Below are 17,545 nucleotides of genomic sequence, written 5' to 3'. Positions count from 1 at the left end.
GATACAGAGAGGTTTGGCTCTGGCGGCAGGATCTGGGGCAGTCAGGAAGTTGATTGCCACAGCTCCTCCTCCACCATACATTGCAGGAGAGAGGTTGATTGCGGAGAGAAACGCACTGGGTTGTAAAACACAAACTCTTAGTAACCCTGTAAATGTTAATGATGTTAACCAAATAACTCATGCAAGTATTAACCCGTGCAAGATGTACCCTGTTTTGAACCTTCCTCAGGAGTGTGATCAAGAAGACGATTCAGCAACAATTTCAGCTCTCTCTCTTGCAGCCACCATAGCAGAGACCACAGTAGGCACAGCGACACCCACGAGATTAGTGAAAGCCCCTAGCGGAGGGATAGGTGAGGTCGTGTCAACGGGTAAGTACGGCACCATGCACTACACTGAAACAATTGTACCACAACAAGCTGTAGAATCTACACAGGAAGAGGCTGTTAGAATTGCTCCTGTAAGGGTAATAGCAGTTCCCAATGGAAAAACAGATGTGTCTGGAGCCACTCCCATAAGGAACATTGCCATGTACACTCCATTTTCCAGAATGGAATTAAGAACAATAGTGTCCGAATTTCCTGACCCCAGGAAGGATTTAGTTGCTAGCCAAAAATACATCAGGGATCTAGGTAACACTGTAGAACCCAACAACAAGGATTGGCAGATACTGCTAAGAGCTTGTTTACCTTCCAATGTTGATGCAACTCAGTTTTTAGCTGATTGTGCATTGGATAAAGATGTACCGCTTACAGACGTGTACAACAAGGATAATGTAAAAAGGATAAATTTACAGCTAAAAGAGTATTTCCCAGCCGTTGTTAAATGGAATAAAATATTTTCCATTAAGCAAAAGGAGTCCGAAACGGCAACAGAATATTTTCACCGGGCACTATTAGAAATGGCAAAGTACACTGGTATAGAAGACATTAAGACCAACCCAAACCATCGAGAAGTAGCAGTATCTGTACTGATGGATGGTTTAAAGGAAACATTAAAGACTAGGGTTCAGACCACGCAACCGTGCTGGCGAGGTCTGTCAGTGTCCGGCTTGAGAGAGGCTGCTATTGATCACGACAGAAACATCACTAGGCACAGGGAATCGCAAAGTGATAAGTTGATGTCCGTAAGTATACAGGCGCTGACCACAAGGCAGCCTGCGTATGTACCACCGAATCCTGTGGGTAAGGCAAGTGTAATAACATGTTTTTCTTGTAACAGACCGGGACACTTTGCACGAGAATGTAGAACAAAGAATGTACAAAGATCTTTTCAACCCCCTAGACAACAACACAACACACGACATTGGGAGCAGGGTCCACAGAGGCGGAGTTTTGAGCCACATACAGGGGAAACAAAAAGATATCCCCCAAACAGAGACTGGCATGCCTCTGGTAGTTCCCAGCTAACTCCCTCACAAGTAGTTGCTGCCAGCGGGATTCAGGGAGGTCAGCATACCCAATAGGGGTGTGGCCATACCTGTAATCTGCAGCCAGTTAAGTTGATTGCTAGTCTTGGAAGCGAACCAGAAATTGCAATCAATGTAGCTGGTAAAACTTTAAACTTTCTTGTAGACACAGGGGCGGCCAAGTCAGTGATAAATTCGACAGTGGGCATGAGAACCACTGGTAGGACAATTCCAGCCATGGGAGTAACAGGAGTAGTCCAGCACTACCCTGTTAGCAAACCAGCCGAGATTACAATAGGGCCTTTGCATACCAAGCATTCCTTTTTGCTGGCTGCATCGGCACCAACTAATCTCCTGGGGAGAGACTTACTATGTAAAATGGGTTGCGTCATTTATTGTACCCCTGAAGGTGTATTCTTGGACATTCCTGAGAATCACGCTCAGGAAGTACGAGACATGTTAGACTCCCCATCAAAATTAATGTCACATTCCATTATGACAAATAGGAATCCATCCCAAGTAGAAGAGATGATATCTCAGATACCAGAGTCACTTTGGACAAAAGATGGACAGGACACTGGATTAATGGCAAACGTAGCTCCAGTAGTTGTACAAGTAAAAGATGGTAGGATAGCTCCAAAAATCCCACAGTATCCTCTGAAGCCAGAGGTGGAGTTAGGAGTTTCTCCCGTAATAGAGCGCTTGCTACAACAGGGCATTCTAGTAAGAACGTCCAGCACCGCAAATAGTCCCATCTTCCCTGTTAAAAAGAGTGGGGGGAGGGGTTACAGGCTAGTGCAGGATCTAAGGGGGATTAACAAAATAGTTGAGAGTCAGTTCCCCGTAGTGCCTAATCCAGCTGTCATCCTAATGCAAATTCCTCCCACTGCCAAATTTTTCACTGTTATTGACCTCTGCTCCGCTTTCTTTTCGGTACCTCTGCACCCTGACAGCCAATATTTGTTTGCATTCACATACAGAGGAGTCCAATACACGTGGACTCGGTTACCCCAAGGTTTCATAGATAGTCCAAGTATATTTTCTCAGGCTTTGCATGATTGTTTACAGTCTTTCCAACCAGACAGTGGATCAGTATTGATACAGTATGTGGACGATTTATTACTGTGTTCAGATTCACTGGAAGCATCTCTGAAGGATACGAAACAGCTCCTGTTTCATCTTTCAGACACAGGTCACAAGGTTTCCAAAGACAAGTTGCAATTATGCCAAGCTAAGGTAAAATATTTGGGACACTGTCTAACACAAGGACTGAGACACCTGACCGCTGATAGAATCCAAGCCATTAGAGACATGACACTGCCACAAACCCAGCAACAGATCAGGACGTTTTTAGGAATGTGTGGGTATTGCCGTAATTGGATCCCAGGGTTTTCCATATTGGCGCTACCTTTGCAGGAAATGGTCTCTTCAAACAAACCTGATCGGATTTCGCATACAGACGAATCTGAAACAGCATTTGAGAGACTCAAACAGTGCCTAACGCAGGCACCAGCACTAGGTATGCCAGACTATGGGAAACCCTTTGAACTATACGGAACAGAAAGTGCTGGGTGCGCAGCAGGTGTACTAACACAAAAACACGGTGATGCCAGCAGGCCAATTGCATACTACAGCGCCCAGCTAGATACGGTAGCGCGATCCCTCCCCACATGCTTGCGTAGCGTTGCGGCAATAGCATTGCTAGTGACAAAAAGCGAAGATGTCGTGCTAGGCCACAACCTCACAATCCATACACCGCATGCGGTATCTGCCTTATTGAATTCTGCCCAAACCAGACACGTCTCATCAGCAAGGTTTACAAGATGGGAATTGGCATTAATGGCCCCCGTAAACATCACCATAAGGAGATGCAGCGCATTAAATCCTGCAACATTTCTCCCAGGTGTGCCTGGTCAGACACAAAGGGTGGAAGGTGAGAGTGATGGGGAAGGAGGATTTAATGCAAAGGAAGATACACATGATTGTATGGAATATTTGACCCAAAATTTTACCGCAAGGCCTGACATCAGTGACAATCCACTGGAAGATGCAGAACTCACGTTCTACACGGATGGTAGTTGTCACAGACAGTCAGACTCGGGAGACTTGTGTACTGGATACGCAGTCGTAGATGACCAAGACATCATAGAAGCGGAACCGCTAGGCCCACCTCACTCAGCCCAGGTTGCTGAACTGGTCGCCCTAACCAGAGCATGTGAATTGGCTAAGGGTAAGTCAGCCAATATCTACACCGATTCCAGATACGCGTTCGGGGTAGTCCATGATTTCGGAGCCCTATGGCGGCTCAGAAATTTCATGACGGCAGCTGGTACACCGATAGCGCATGCAGCTCACATAAAAAGGCTTCTAACAGCGATACAGGAACCCGACAGAGTGGCTGTTATCAAATGTAAAGCACATACATATAGCCAAGACCCAGTATCCCTTGGTAACAGCCGAGCAGACGAAGCCGCAAAGCTTGCAGCTGCTACCCCCACACGGACAGACACCACACAGTTGATGGTATTTAATACCATCAACACACAGAAGTTGTGTGAGATGCAGAATCTGTGTTCCACACAGGAAAGAGCAGTCTGGAAGGCAAAGGGATATGGCCAGGAGTCCTCAGGGCTCTGGACGGATGGACATGGTAAACCAGTGGCCCCCAGGGCATACCTTCCATGTCTGGCTGAAGCAGCTCACGGGCTGACTCATCTAGGCAAGGAGGGGATGTGCAAATTGGTAAGAGCATACTGGTGCGCCCCAGGATTCTCCTCTCATGCGAGTAAAAGAGCAATGTCATGCCTTACCTGTCTGAGAAAGAATATTGGAAAAGCAATACCTACAGAACCATCCCATATCCCACCTGCCGGCGGCCCTTTCCAGGTAATACAAATTGACTTCATTCAATTACCCCCATGTCGAAATTTGAAATATGTACTTGTCTGTATAGATGTTTTCTCGAATTGGGTCGAGGCTTTTCCAGCAGCTACAAATACCGCTATGTTTACAGCTAAGAAAATTGTGCAGGAATTTGTATGTAGATATGGTATCCCTAGAATCATTGAAAGTGATAGGGGTACCCATTTTACAGGTGATGTCTTTCAAGGAATGTGTAAATTGATGGGTATTGATAGCAAGCTGCACACTCCGTACCGTCCACAGGCGAGTGCGAAGGTCGAAAGAGTGAACAGCACTATTAAAAATAAATTGAGTAAAGTAATGGCAGAGACAGGATTGACGTGGCCAGAAGCTTTACCCATTGTTTTGTATAGCATCAGAACCACTCCCAGGTCCCCTCTTAATCTGTCTCCTTTTGAAATCTTGTTTGGTCGACAACCGCATGTCATGATTAACCCTCAGGATGATTTGAAATGTAACAATGAAGTAACTGTAAAGTACTTGATTAACATGAGTAAACAGTTGAGGAATCAAAATGATAATCTGAAGTTGGTGATTCCTGATTTACCAGATAGTAATTGTCATGACATTGAACCTGGGGATTATGTAATGATACGAAATTTTCTACGCTCAGGTTGTCTTATTGATAGATGGGAAGGACCATACCAGGTCTTATTGACTAGCACCACAGCATTGAAGGTTGCTGAGAGAGAGACTTGGGTCCATTCATCCCACTGCAAAAAGGTTGCTGATCCAGAGAAGTCCCGCGATAAGGAACAGACGGTAGAGGTTGTATCACTGGAGTGTCTGTTCCAGGAGGATTGAGGCGGCACCTGAGCCTTGAAGACCGAAAGCAGTTGTCGACTCCCTTCTCCCTTTTATTGTTTTTCTCCACTTCCCAGCCCCTCTCCCTTAAAATTTCTTTTTTCCCCCTCCTCATTCTTCTCTATTTCCTCCTCAAAGATGGACTTGCCCCAAGAGACTGTGATCCGGATTTTGATGTTAACCATGATGTTAACCATGATGTTGACCAGAGCAGTCTGTTCCGGCGAGAGTACCATAGAGGTCGAAAGAGGTTCTGGAATGGGTTCCGATTATGATGATGGAGGCGTAGTTTTCCAAGATCAACCAAACCAACAAGCAAAGGCGAGTATCAGAAAACGATCCGATAGAAGAAATTGTGATGGATTGTTAGCTGAAGAAAATTGTATCTGTAGGCTCTGTGATAATCTGGTTGAAGATGGATGCATAAAGAAATGCCAATCTAGTTTTAATATCCATATAGACCGGCATCCATTGAGTGACTATCACTCCTTAGTGGGTAACGTGTTAAACCAAACAGATTGTTGGGTATGCTCTCAAGTGCCTCAGGGTCACAGCAAATCAGGGCTAGTACCATTTCCTTTAACGTTAGGGGAGGTACTTGAGCTAAGTGGTGGGAGACCGGTAGACCGGAGGTTTAACATCTCCAGCCCTCCTAGTTTGAAGCTCCACCAATACCATGTGGATAGGTCCCTCATATGTTTTAATATCTCCAATCCCCGTAAGCCGGGAAATTGGGAAGTGTCATGGAGCAACCTTACCATGACCTTTTCACACAGAGCAGATAGAATGCCTACAGATACAGAGCTCGTACGCCACATAGCCAGTAGAGGAAAATCTTTCCGGTATCGATATACCTTAGGAAATAGGATTACTAGAGTTGGAGAGGTATCACCAGGATACTGTGCACATATCGTACAAACCGATACGTGCATTAGGCAGATGGAAGAATTAGGGTCAGGAGATTTCACCTGGAAGGTTTGTAACATGGTCATGTCCTTCTCCGTCCCTTATGTTCTCCCCGATGATGCATATTTCATATGCGGGAGAAAGGCGTACAAATGGCTTGCCCCAAACTCTGAAGGATTGTGTTATATTGGAAAAGTATTGCCTGAAGTGATGACTGTTACACATGACAAAATGAAGGACATACACCGTGGTGCCCAAGCTCCTTATACTCACACTCATTACGAGCACCGAGTTAAAAGACAACTGTCAGAAAGGTTAGAGCATCCGGCCTCTGATCTTATCCATGAATCCACCGGGATTCAGGTTCTGGTAGCGTTAGATTTCACTCGTACCGCTCGGGGAGTGATGAATTATAGATACATTTCCGCACTCGCCAATTTGTTAGATAATATCACTGAAATGTATGATGACACGTTTAGATACACTGGAAGAGAACTTCAAGCTTACAAAACAGAACTAGTTCAGCATAGGATGGTTCTTAATTATCTTACAGCAGTAACAGGCGGATATTGTGTTACATTGGCAACACAGTACGGCATAAAGTGTTGCACGTATATCACAAATAGCACCGAGGATCCGGTAGAGGTCATAGACCAAAAGATGGACGATATTCTCCAATTGAAGTGGGAATTTCGTCGAAAACACAATCTCACCCTTGCTGCTGTAGGTAATGAGCTGACTGGTTGGGTGTCATGGTTGAACCCGCGAAATTGGTTCTCCGGTTTAGGAGACTGGGCTCAAGGAGTCATAATAGATGTTGGAAAGTTTCTACTATGTATCTTGGGTGTCGTTATATCGATTGGATTGATATTTAGATGCGGGCAGGCTTTAATGAGGTGCAAACAAAGTACAAAAGTGATGAGCTTGAGGAGTGAGGAAACTGTAATTAACCTGGATTTGATTTATGACCCAATGATAGAAACCAGAATGTGATGAAAATGCGATTATACGGTCCGTTTCTTTCACCTGTTTTTCTGCTTTTCTCCAAGATACAAAGACCCCCTTGGACGAGGAAGCTGACGAGACGAGATGTATACAGACAACAGACAAGCACCGAAGAAGAAGACTTGACAACTTTAAATATGGACACTTGATGAACTTTGCCATGGATCCCCAGTTTCCCTAGTATCTTTAAACTCACGCTAGCCCAACATTTTTGTAAATCTGATGGCTCAGACAAAGCTATTTGCTCATGCCTAAGGAGCAATACAGCGCAAAGAAGACGACTCTCAACAGATACCGAAAACAACTTCGACGACAGATGTACATTTCCCTGACATAGAATATCATTGCATTTTTTCGTAAGTGTTCTTTATCTTCATCTCTACAACCCTCAGGTAACGACACACATAGACGATAGGGAATACAGGCACAGATATCAGCAACCACATACCTCCCCCATTCATGTATCATCAACTAAAATGTGCTCCCCATTTTGTTCAAAATCCGAAATGAGCTCGGTAGAGTTTGACAGCCCATCCACAGACCTGTACCACAGGATAAGAAGGAATTCAAATGTATACTTCGCAATACCTCGAAGCTTGATTTACAACACGTACGGCACGATGATACATGACCCCCCAAACATGGATTCATACACACATGCTTCTGCTATCTCACTAGGTCATACCCTCTTCACACCTTCTCCTCTCTCCTCCCCTACCCAACCATGGAAATCAATTAACCCCTGACTTACATTTTTCTCCTTAAATGTTTTGTGGCAGTTATTATTGACTGCCAAAGGGTGGACTGTCAAAGTCAGAAAAATGTCTCAATGCACGTTGCCATATTTGCACCGCACACTGGTCCGCGCTGCGCGTGCGCTCTCCCGTGGATGCGCATACCCGCAATAACGTGCACTCGCAGGCGCGGTATGCGTATTTACGGTAGAGTTTATGTAGTCGTAGCGTGCGACTCATTCGTTTACAAATGTTCACAATTAATGTAGTTTATAGATCATGGTCCCTTTGATAGATTCTGAAAGTTTGGTTAAAATACAATGTCCCAGAGCTGAGGAATCCCTCTTTATATCGTACAAAGGGTCTAACAGGAATCATACAGCAGTGTTTGGTACCCATCGGAAGAGTATTTAATTAGCAATATTCCGGTGTTGGTTTGGAGCGTATTAATCGCTCGTGCGAATAGTTATGGACATAAGAAGTTTATGTCCATTTCTATTATTTACACATACTCAGGTATGCGGCGGGAAACCCAGTTTCCCACCCACCTGAGCTGTTGGAAATCGTCACAGCCCACCTGTATGAATCACCCTATGACCTTTTGTTATGATACAGGGCCGAATTCCTTCGGCCAATGGACAATGGGATTGTAGGACCAGGAGATTGCATTGTGTGTGGGGCATAAATAGGCAGACCGACCACATCCAGCTCTCACTCTCTCATCAACGGTTATCTGCTGATAGCCGGGAGCTGGATATCGAGGCGCAGGCGATCATACCCTTTGTGCGTAAGTTTCTCTCCGTTATCATTGTCTTTCTGTGAGCCAATTTCTCTCATCTCATCTCTCTCTCTCTCTCTCTCTCTCTCTCTCTGTTCTGTTCTCTCATATCTCCCCTAGACTAGGCTAGTATTGTATTGTATTAGATAGTATTGTATTGTATTGCATTTAGGTCAGAGTAGTATTGTCTTTTTGTATTTATGGTTTAGTTCTGTGGTTAGGAAGTCTCTGTTATATTGTAGTGTATCAATTGTACTGTTATCCCCTTTTTACAAGTATATTAGATATAATACAGTTAATAGGCCTTGGAACCTAAACCAGTATCTGTGTATTTTCTATAGTGTTAAGTGTTCACTTGAGCGTCGGTGACGCTCAAGCAGCTTTGTAGGTAGTCAGGTTACACAAGGTTGCACTTACACCCTGTACTCACATTAAGGTATTCAGTGTATTTCATTGGTATAAGGTTTTAACATAAAGGTATAGTGTTGTAAGCGTCTGCATCGCTGGTGACCTCCTCGTGGTCTCGAGCGTATGCTACGCTACAGCGAATCATTCCCCTAGACATAACCAATAACGTGTCCTGTGATCACTGGGCCGTGAGCGAACGTGACGCTTGAGCGTCTCGCCTACGGCTGAGCGATCGCTACGCAGATAGCGTACCATTACGGTACTTCTTAAGTAAACAGCGTACAGTGTTCTTAGCTTCATAAAGGGTTGTTTATACGACAAAGGAATTTAGCATTGTCAAACTGGAGGGGGCATTACGTATAAGGACTCTTGTACTTCTAGGGGGAATTACGTATAAGGACGCTTCTACTACTGGGGGTGCACTACGTATAAGGACGCTACTACTACTGGGAGGGCATTATGTATAAGGATGCTACTACTACTGGGGGGGCATTACGCATAAGGATGCTACTACTACTGGGGGTGCATTACGTATAAGGACGCTACTACTACTGGGAGGGCATTATGTATAAGGATGCTACTACTACTGGGGGGGCATTACGCATAAGGACGCTTCTACTACTGGGGGTGCACTACGTATAAGGACGCTACTACTACTGGGAGGGCATTATGTATAAGGATGCTACTACTACTGGGGGGGCATTACGCATAAGGATGCTACTACTACTGGGGGTGCATTACGTATAAGGACGCTACTACAACTGGAGGGGGCATTACGTATAAGGACGCTACTACTACTAGGGGGAATTACGTATTAGGACGCTTCTACTACTGGGGGGTGCACTACGTATAAGGACGCTACTACTACTGGGGGGGCATTATGTATAAGGATGCTACCAGTGGCGTGCGGTGAGGTCAGTGGCTGGGGAGGCACAAGCAGCTAACATCCCCCCCCCCCCCCCCCCATAGAGGGGAAGAAGAAGAAAAAAAAGCGTAGCCCCCCCCCCCCCCCCTTTTATTCATAAAACCAGCACCAGGCAGAACCAGCCAGGGGGGGGGGGGTAATGCCATAGCAGGGGAGACACTCGGTATGGGGTCCCCCTGCCATAGCATTAATCTACCCCCCCAAGCTAGTCAGCCCAGGGCTGGAATTCCTCGGAAGTGGGGACCACAAAAAATAAACATGGGGTCCCCCTCCCGAGCAATAACCAGCACTGGGCTGATAGCCCAGTGCTATGCCCCGCACCCCTGGTGGCGGTGGGTGCGGGGTTCATTGTTAAATTTGTTCTTACAGGTGGCCTACAGATCCCAGCAAGCCTGCCCCAGCATGCTGGCACTTGGAGAACCACAAGTGCCAGCATGCCCGGACATAATGGGCCCGCTGGCACCTGTAGTCCGCCTGTAAAGAATAGTAATATTGGTCTTTACAGGTGGCCTACAGGTCTCAGCAAGCCTGCCCCAGCATGCTGGCACTTGGAGAACCACAAGTGCCAGCATGCCCGGACATAAATGGCCTGCTGGCACCTGTTGCCCACCTGTAAAGAAAATATTAAAATAAAAACACCACACAGTCTTAAAAAATAAGTTTTATTGCACAGGGTTTTCACCTGAGGGCGGCGGCCTTTAAGCTCTATTGCATGGCCGCCGCTTCCCCAGGGCTTCAGGCGTCTTCACCTGGGGGGGCGCCACCTCCCCAGGGCTTCCAGCGTCTTTCTCTGAAGTCTTCACCTGGGAGGCAGCGGCCTTAAAGCTCTTTTGCATGGCCTTCCCCAGGGCTTCCAGCGTCTTCACCTGGTGGGCGGCGGCTGCTAAGCTCTTTTGCATAGCCGCCGCCCATCCAGGACTTCCGGCGTCTTCAACCTTAAGGAGTTCTTCTCCGCTCCTCCTCCGCCGTCGGACTGACAGCCGCTCCCTCGCGCTGACTTATATAAGTCAGCCAGAGGGGGCGGAGCGATGACACGGCGAGCCGTGATTGGCTCGCGGCGGCCATCTTCAATTTAAAAAATGACGCTGAGGCGCCATTTTTGAAATGGGTTACCGCTCCGCTGCTCAAACTCTGCACCGCCGCCCGCACTCACGCCGCCCGCACCGCCGCAACCACCCCGCCCGCACCCCCGCCGCCCGCACCGCCGCACCCCCGCCGCCCGCATCCCCGCACCGACGCCCGCACCTCCGCCGCACCCACAACAGTGATTGACAGCGGATCCAGTGACGGATCCGCTGGCGAATCACTGTGGCCTGACTGACAGGGGACGTGCTTTCATAGGATGAAAGCACGTCCCTGTGTGAAAGCGGCACCACTAATGGTGCCGCTTTCCCATGTATTTTCAATGGGCTTTTAATGCCCATTGCTAGGCCCCGCCCGCACCCGCCCCCCGCTCCCCATACCTTTCCCTATCTGACAGGGAGGCACCACGATCGGTGCCTCCCAAACACTTTACAATGGACTGGGACGATTAGGATAATATAAAGCAAATACTTATGACACAGAATATGTGTCATAAGTATCTTCTTTATATTATTTTAATCAGTAATGACAGGGGAGGCACCGCCTCCCCTGACTGCACGTCCCTGGATGCTACTACTACTGGGGGGCATTATGTATAAGGATGCTACTACTACTGGGGGGGGGGGGGGGGCATTATGCATAAGGAAGCTACTCCTACTGGGGGGGCATTATGCATAAGGATGCTACTCCTACTGGGGGGGCATTATGCATAAGGATGCTACTACTACTGGGGGGCATTATGCATAAGGATGCTACTACTACTGGGGGGCATTATGCATAAGGATGCTAATACTACTGGGGGGCATTATGCATAAGGATGCTACTACTACTGGGGGTGCACTATGTATAAGGACGCTACTACTACTGGGGGGCATTACATATAAGGACGCTACTACTAAGGGTGGGGCATTACGTATAAGATGAATAAGATTGTGCTACATTGTGGCGTAATTTTGAATGGGGGTACTATTGTGTGGCTATGCCCCTTACTTGTGAGACCACACCCCTTTTCCCGGCGCGCGCCAAAGGAATATGGGAGGGCGCAAATTTATAGTTTGCAGGGGGGCGCCGAACACCCTAGCACCGGCCCTGATAATATGCATAAAAATGGTGATGTGTTCCACTGGACTCAGAGGAACACATCACCATTTTTATGCATATTATGCCCAGTGCTCCACTGCACAGCTGAGAGCCGGGATCTCGGGCAGGGGTAGGAGGAAATGACTAGAAGAGAGGAAAGGGGTGGCCACCACACTGCCTGCATGTTGCAGATCACTGATTGCACAGTGCAGAGAGTCCAGTGCAGTGCAGTGCCGTGTGGTGTGTTGTTAGGGAAGAGGGGAGGTTTGGAGGCTTGTCAGAAGAACTTTACTGGCTGTCAGGGATCTGCATTCAGTGATCTGGAACATGCAGGCAGTGTGGTGGCCACCCCTTCCCTTTCCTCAGTCCTTTCCTTCTACCCACGGAGGTCTAGCCTGTCAATCACATAGAAGCTCCGCCCTTCCAGGCTGGAACGAGGAGCTTGTCTGCTGCTGGCCTCTTGGTGAGAATTACTGTGTGTTTATGTGTATATATCTGTGTGTGTAAATGTGTGTGTATATGTCTGTGTGCTAATGTGTATACATGTATGTGTGTGTTTGTGTATATATATATATCTTTGTATACAGTATGTGTGAGTATATGTGTATGTTTATGTATGTCTGTGTGTATATGTGTATGTCTGTATATCTGTGTGTGTACATTTGTGTGTGTATATCTGTGTATACTGTATTTGTGTGTTTATGTATGTCTGTGCCTAAATGTGTGTGACTCTACGTATGAATGTATGTATGTATGTATGTATGTGTGTGGTGGTGGTGGGTGGGGGCGCCGTGACATGACCCTACTCTGGGTGTCATGTCTCCACGCTACGCCTCTGTCTACAGATTGCCTTAAATATTGCTTCTCCTTTTCATTTTGGGATAATTTATTTGAAATATTTGAAATCATCCCTTTTAATGAATCTAACCATACAGGTTCTGATCCACTAGCCTGAGAATGTGTACTATCCTGAGTACACTGTAGAGATCCCCCAGATTGAGAAAAGCACTCTGCTGTGCATGATACACACCCCTTTGACATGATAAATGTAAAAACACACACGCACGCATGCACGCACGCACACACAGTGAGGAATAGGTTAAAAGCACAGTTAACCCACACAGAGCCCTTCTAGGGTGACGCAGAGTATATTGGCGCCAGCCACACAGTGCCCCTATAGCTAAAATATGAACTTAGCTGGGTCACAAACTAAGTATCCTAATAGGGCTTAGTACACCAAAATATTGCTCCCCCCCTCTTGCTATGATCTCCTGGTACCGCTGAGGTGCTCTGGAGTCCTTGTGGAGGAGCTGCGTTTCCCTGTCAGGCTGCCTGTGTAAGCTGCAGATGGGAAAATGGTGCTGGTAAGCTACTGGATCCGCTCATAGTGAAGGCCCCGCCCCCGTAATGGCGCACGGTCTTCCTGGGTTTTATACTGGCTGAGGTGCAGAATAAAGTCTACAGTGGGTTTAAAACCCCTGTAAGGTATGCAGGTTTGTGGGTAATAGTAGTGGCTCCAGCCGCCCCTCACAGCGGTCACACCATGCATCTGAAGCCTGGAGCGCAGGGTGCATGCAGCGCTGTGCTCCTACCCTTATGCCGCCATTACAGTCGGCAACCCGCTAACCGGGAAGCAGGCCCCCTACTCACCACTCTTCAGTCTTCAGGCTCTGTTAGGGGTGGCGGTGTGCTGCGGGTCTGTACACTCGCCGTGGTGGGACTTGCGAATAGGACCCTCAAGAGCTCCGTGCCCTCTCAGCGGGGAACGGGACCATTAACCCTAGGGAGGTTGGGCCGTTCCCCCCCCCCCCTAAGTCCCACGAAGCAGGCAGTCTGGTGCCATCATGACGTCTCTCCCATAGCAGCGCCGCAGACACTAGAGGTCAATTATGACCTCTAGCATCTGACAGTGGCGCCGGCTGCAGCGGGTGCCCACACAGCCCACAGCGCCTGCTGCAGCGGGGTGCGGGTGGGCAGCGGGCGCCTGCGGGGTGACTGCGGCCGAGCCCACGGGCTACAGCGCCCCAGGCGCCCGCCCTGCTTGTCCGTGCCTAGAACCGCTCCTGTGTGTACATAGGATATCACATTTGGGAGAGCAAGGGAAATTGTATACAATATCTTATCGTATCCCATTGTTCTAATGTGTACATAACCTTACACAAAGTCATTGAACACTAGCAAAAAAATACATAAACAGTTTTCTAAAAAAAGGAAGGTATGTTGTCATTGAGCCAAGGGAGTTTAGGGCTCTTTTTATAACCCCAATAATGGTACATGAAATACTTCTCCATCTCATACACGATTGTATAATAGTAAACATTGATGGAAACAATATATTCACATAACACTGATTGTTGAGCACTACATTATAAGTTAAATATAACGATCATTACAATTCAGTATGAATGCACAGGTGAAGAATATTACTGTTACTCTACACATACAGTAGGTTATGGTCAGATGGAAATGCAACTGGAATACAGGCAACGGCAGACTGTTGCACAAATGGACAACCGAGGAATGCAGCAGTAGGGACCCAGGCTAGCCCCAAGTCCATGGTCCTTCTCCACTAATACCCCTTTCACACCACACAAATAACCTGGTATCAACCCAGCATATTGCCAGGTCGACATGGGTTGGTGTACCATGTGAAAGGGCCATGGTCAAATTCCGGGGTCGCGGGAATAAAGCAGTGTTATTCCTGGGTTGAATACCAGGTCAGTGGCAGCGTGAACGGGCTCCCGGGTCGATACGACCGGGGACCCGTTCACTACAATAGGGAGAGGCGGTGCGGAGATGAGCTCATATCCCAGCTCTGCCTCCGCCCCCCTGCCCCCACTCCCCGCCAACTCGGCAAATTGCCGGGACAATATGCCTGCTGTTAGGCAAAATGCCGGATCCCAACCAGGAAGGACCCGTTTCCAATTCCCGGGTGGGATCCGGCATTGGCGGTGTGAAAGGGGTTTAAGTAACTAACACTCTAATAGTATAACAATGTATTATTGTGCACAGTCTAGAATCTGATTATAAGGGGGGAGGAGGGGCCCACCATCAGTGGGGCCCACCAGGGATGTTCCCTGCTGTGGGCCAGCCCAACCCTGATGGCAGGAATACCAACTGAAACAAGGATTAAATACAAAGTGACAGTGTGTGATGTCCCCAGAAATAAAATATAAAATAATTTTAATGTGAACAGATTCCAACAATTAAGGTTTTGTTAATAGAGATGCTCTTTGTACAGTATATATTTTAAAGATGAATCATATAGCCATAAGCCATGCCAGAGGGAAAAACTAGCTTCATTTATAGATCATGTACAACAGTAATACTGTAAATGCAGAGCTATATGGGTGTGGAACTGAGCAGCAACTGAAAGCTTTGGGGGCATTAACTGGGGACACCCATCCTAGATTTATATCTGTAACCTTATTTATCTTTCAGTAAAACTGTTTTAATGTCTATTCAACACTACCTCTCTTTCATCTTGCTGTGACAAGCCTTGTCTTGACAATGATCCTGGTTCAGATGTGTAAGAAAAGCAAGTAGCTTTGTGTCTGGGAAAAAACATGTTTGCCATGCAAGGAGAGAAAATACATTAATATTTTTTCTGTGCAGGGCAAATACTGATATTTGAAAAATTGCGCAGGGGATCGCACAAGCAATCTATACTGAATTAGCCCCCATATACCATCTTGGTTACATTTTTGTAGCCCTTTTCCTTGAAGTTGGTATTACAGGTTGAGTATCTCATATCCAAATATTCCGAAAAACTGAATATTACGAAATACAGAATTTTTTGAGTGAGACTGAGATAGTGAGTTTTCTGATGGCTCAATATACACAAACTTTGTTTAATACAAAAAATTATTAAAAATATTGTATTAAATGACCTTCAGGCTGCGTGTATAAGGTGTATATGAAACATAAATGAATTGTGTGTATGTACACAAACTTTGTTTAATGCACAAAGTTATTAAAACTATTGGCTAGAATTACCTTCAGCCTGTGTGTATAAGGTGTATATTAAACATAAATGCATCCTGTGCTTAGACTTGGGTCCCATCGCCATGCTATCACATTGTGGTATGCAATTATTCCAAAATACGGAAAAATCTGATATCTAGAATACTTCTGGTCCCAAGCATTTTGGATATGGGATACTCAACCTGTAATAGATGTTTTGAAACCCCAGTGTCTAAATTTTTAACCAATCCTCTTCTGCGAGGCTATTCCCCAGATCCTGTTCCCTGGCCTCTTCAAAAGATTCTCTGAACCTGATAGGAGAATTAGCCAAAAGAGAGTATAAAATGGAAATAGCACCTCTGCACCCTGGGTCGTAAATACTTAGGCACTCAAACAGGTTGGGTTTCCCGAGTTTACTAGATTTACTTAAGGAATGTACAAAACGGGAAAACTGCATATAGGCAAAACTAAACATGGTCTGCATACTATATTTCTCAGAAAGCGCTGTGTAATTTTGGGGAGCAAAGTCCCCAGATATGTGTAAAAATCTAGTTATCGCCACTGTGGCCAAGGGATACACAAAGGAGGTCATACATCCCACTGGGAAATGGGGGTGATGCCAAAAAGGGGTCAGGGGAATGGATAAGGTGCCAAATACAATTTCTTGTTTATACTATCCCACACCCTCAGGACAGATTGGACACATGGAGCTTCATGAACCGAGGCCAGTCTCACATGAGGGGGGTGTCATGGTAGAAAACTAACCAGCTGGTGACCAACCAGACCCGTTTCCAGGAACACCCATTTCTTACAACCCCCAGGTGTATGCCAGGCTAAAGATGTGCTCAAGTGTGTGGCATGAAAATACAGCTCAAAGATGGGAAGGTCCAATCCACCATTAACCACTGACTTGGCTAAACACGTTCTATGGAGTCTGGGTTTTTAAATGACCATATAAATGCGCCACACAGAGATTGTACAGTACAGAAAATAGAGGCCAGGACTACTATGGGAATTGTTAGGAACAAATAAAGCAACCTAGGCAGAACATACATTTTCATTGAGTTGATCCTACCAGTCCATGATATGCAAAGGGAAGCCCATCTAGTCAGATCTGCTGTAAAACTGTGTAATAGAGGAACAAAGTTAGCTTTATACAACTGGTCATACATCTTTGTGATATGGATCCCTTAGTATTTAATGTACATAGGACGCCAAATGTAGTCAAAACTAAGCTCCATGAGCTTTAAAGTAGCGGGAGGAAGATGGAATGACTCTAATTTAGTACTGTTAATATTATGCCTTCCATCAAATGAAAGTTCAAACTGGAAATTAGGGAGCAAAATCAAAGGGGTAGATAGTGAAAGTAGTACGTCGTCTGCAAACAATAAAAGGTTGTACTGAGTTTCTCGAACCAAGATGCCTTTAATATCAGGGCTCATCCTGATTTGGGTTGCAAGAGGTTCAATGCGTAAAGTAGGAGTGAGAGAGGGCACCCTTGCCTGGTACAATTTCCCAAACCAATCACA

At 46.3% G+C, this 17,545-nt stretch overlaps 1 long non-coding RNA gene across 2 annotated transcripts in view; it reads right to left on the bottom strand.

Moving 5' to 3' along the window:
• The window catches only part of LOC135055805 (uncharacterized), an 84,652-nt gene extending 67,509 nt beyond the window's left edge, over positions 1-17,143 (bottom strand). For both annotated transcript variants that reach the window (XR_010243815.1, XR_010243816.1), the window contains exons 1-2: positions 17,070-17,143; positions 15,526-15,607 (exon numbers count right to left, since the gene is read on the bottom strand). This is a non-coding gene — a long non-coding RNA (uncharacterized LOC135055805). The remainder of the gene's footprint in view (positions 1-15,525; positions 15,608-17,069) is intronic.
• Positions 17,144-17,545: the final 402 nt, after the last annotated feature.

The sequence above is a fragment of the Pseudophryne corroboree genome, chromosome 3, assembly GCF_028390025.1.
Source record: "Pseudophryne corroboree isolate aPseCor3 chromosome 3, aPseCor3.hap2, whole genome shotgun sequence".
In the NCBI taxonomy this organism is placed as follows: Eukaryota; Metazoa; Chordata; class Amphibia; order Anura; family Myobatrachidae; genus Pseudophryne; species Pseudophryne corroboree.
Note: the sequence above shows the minus strand (reverse complement) of the source record. Positions and strands in the feature narration are given on the sequence as shown.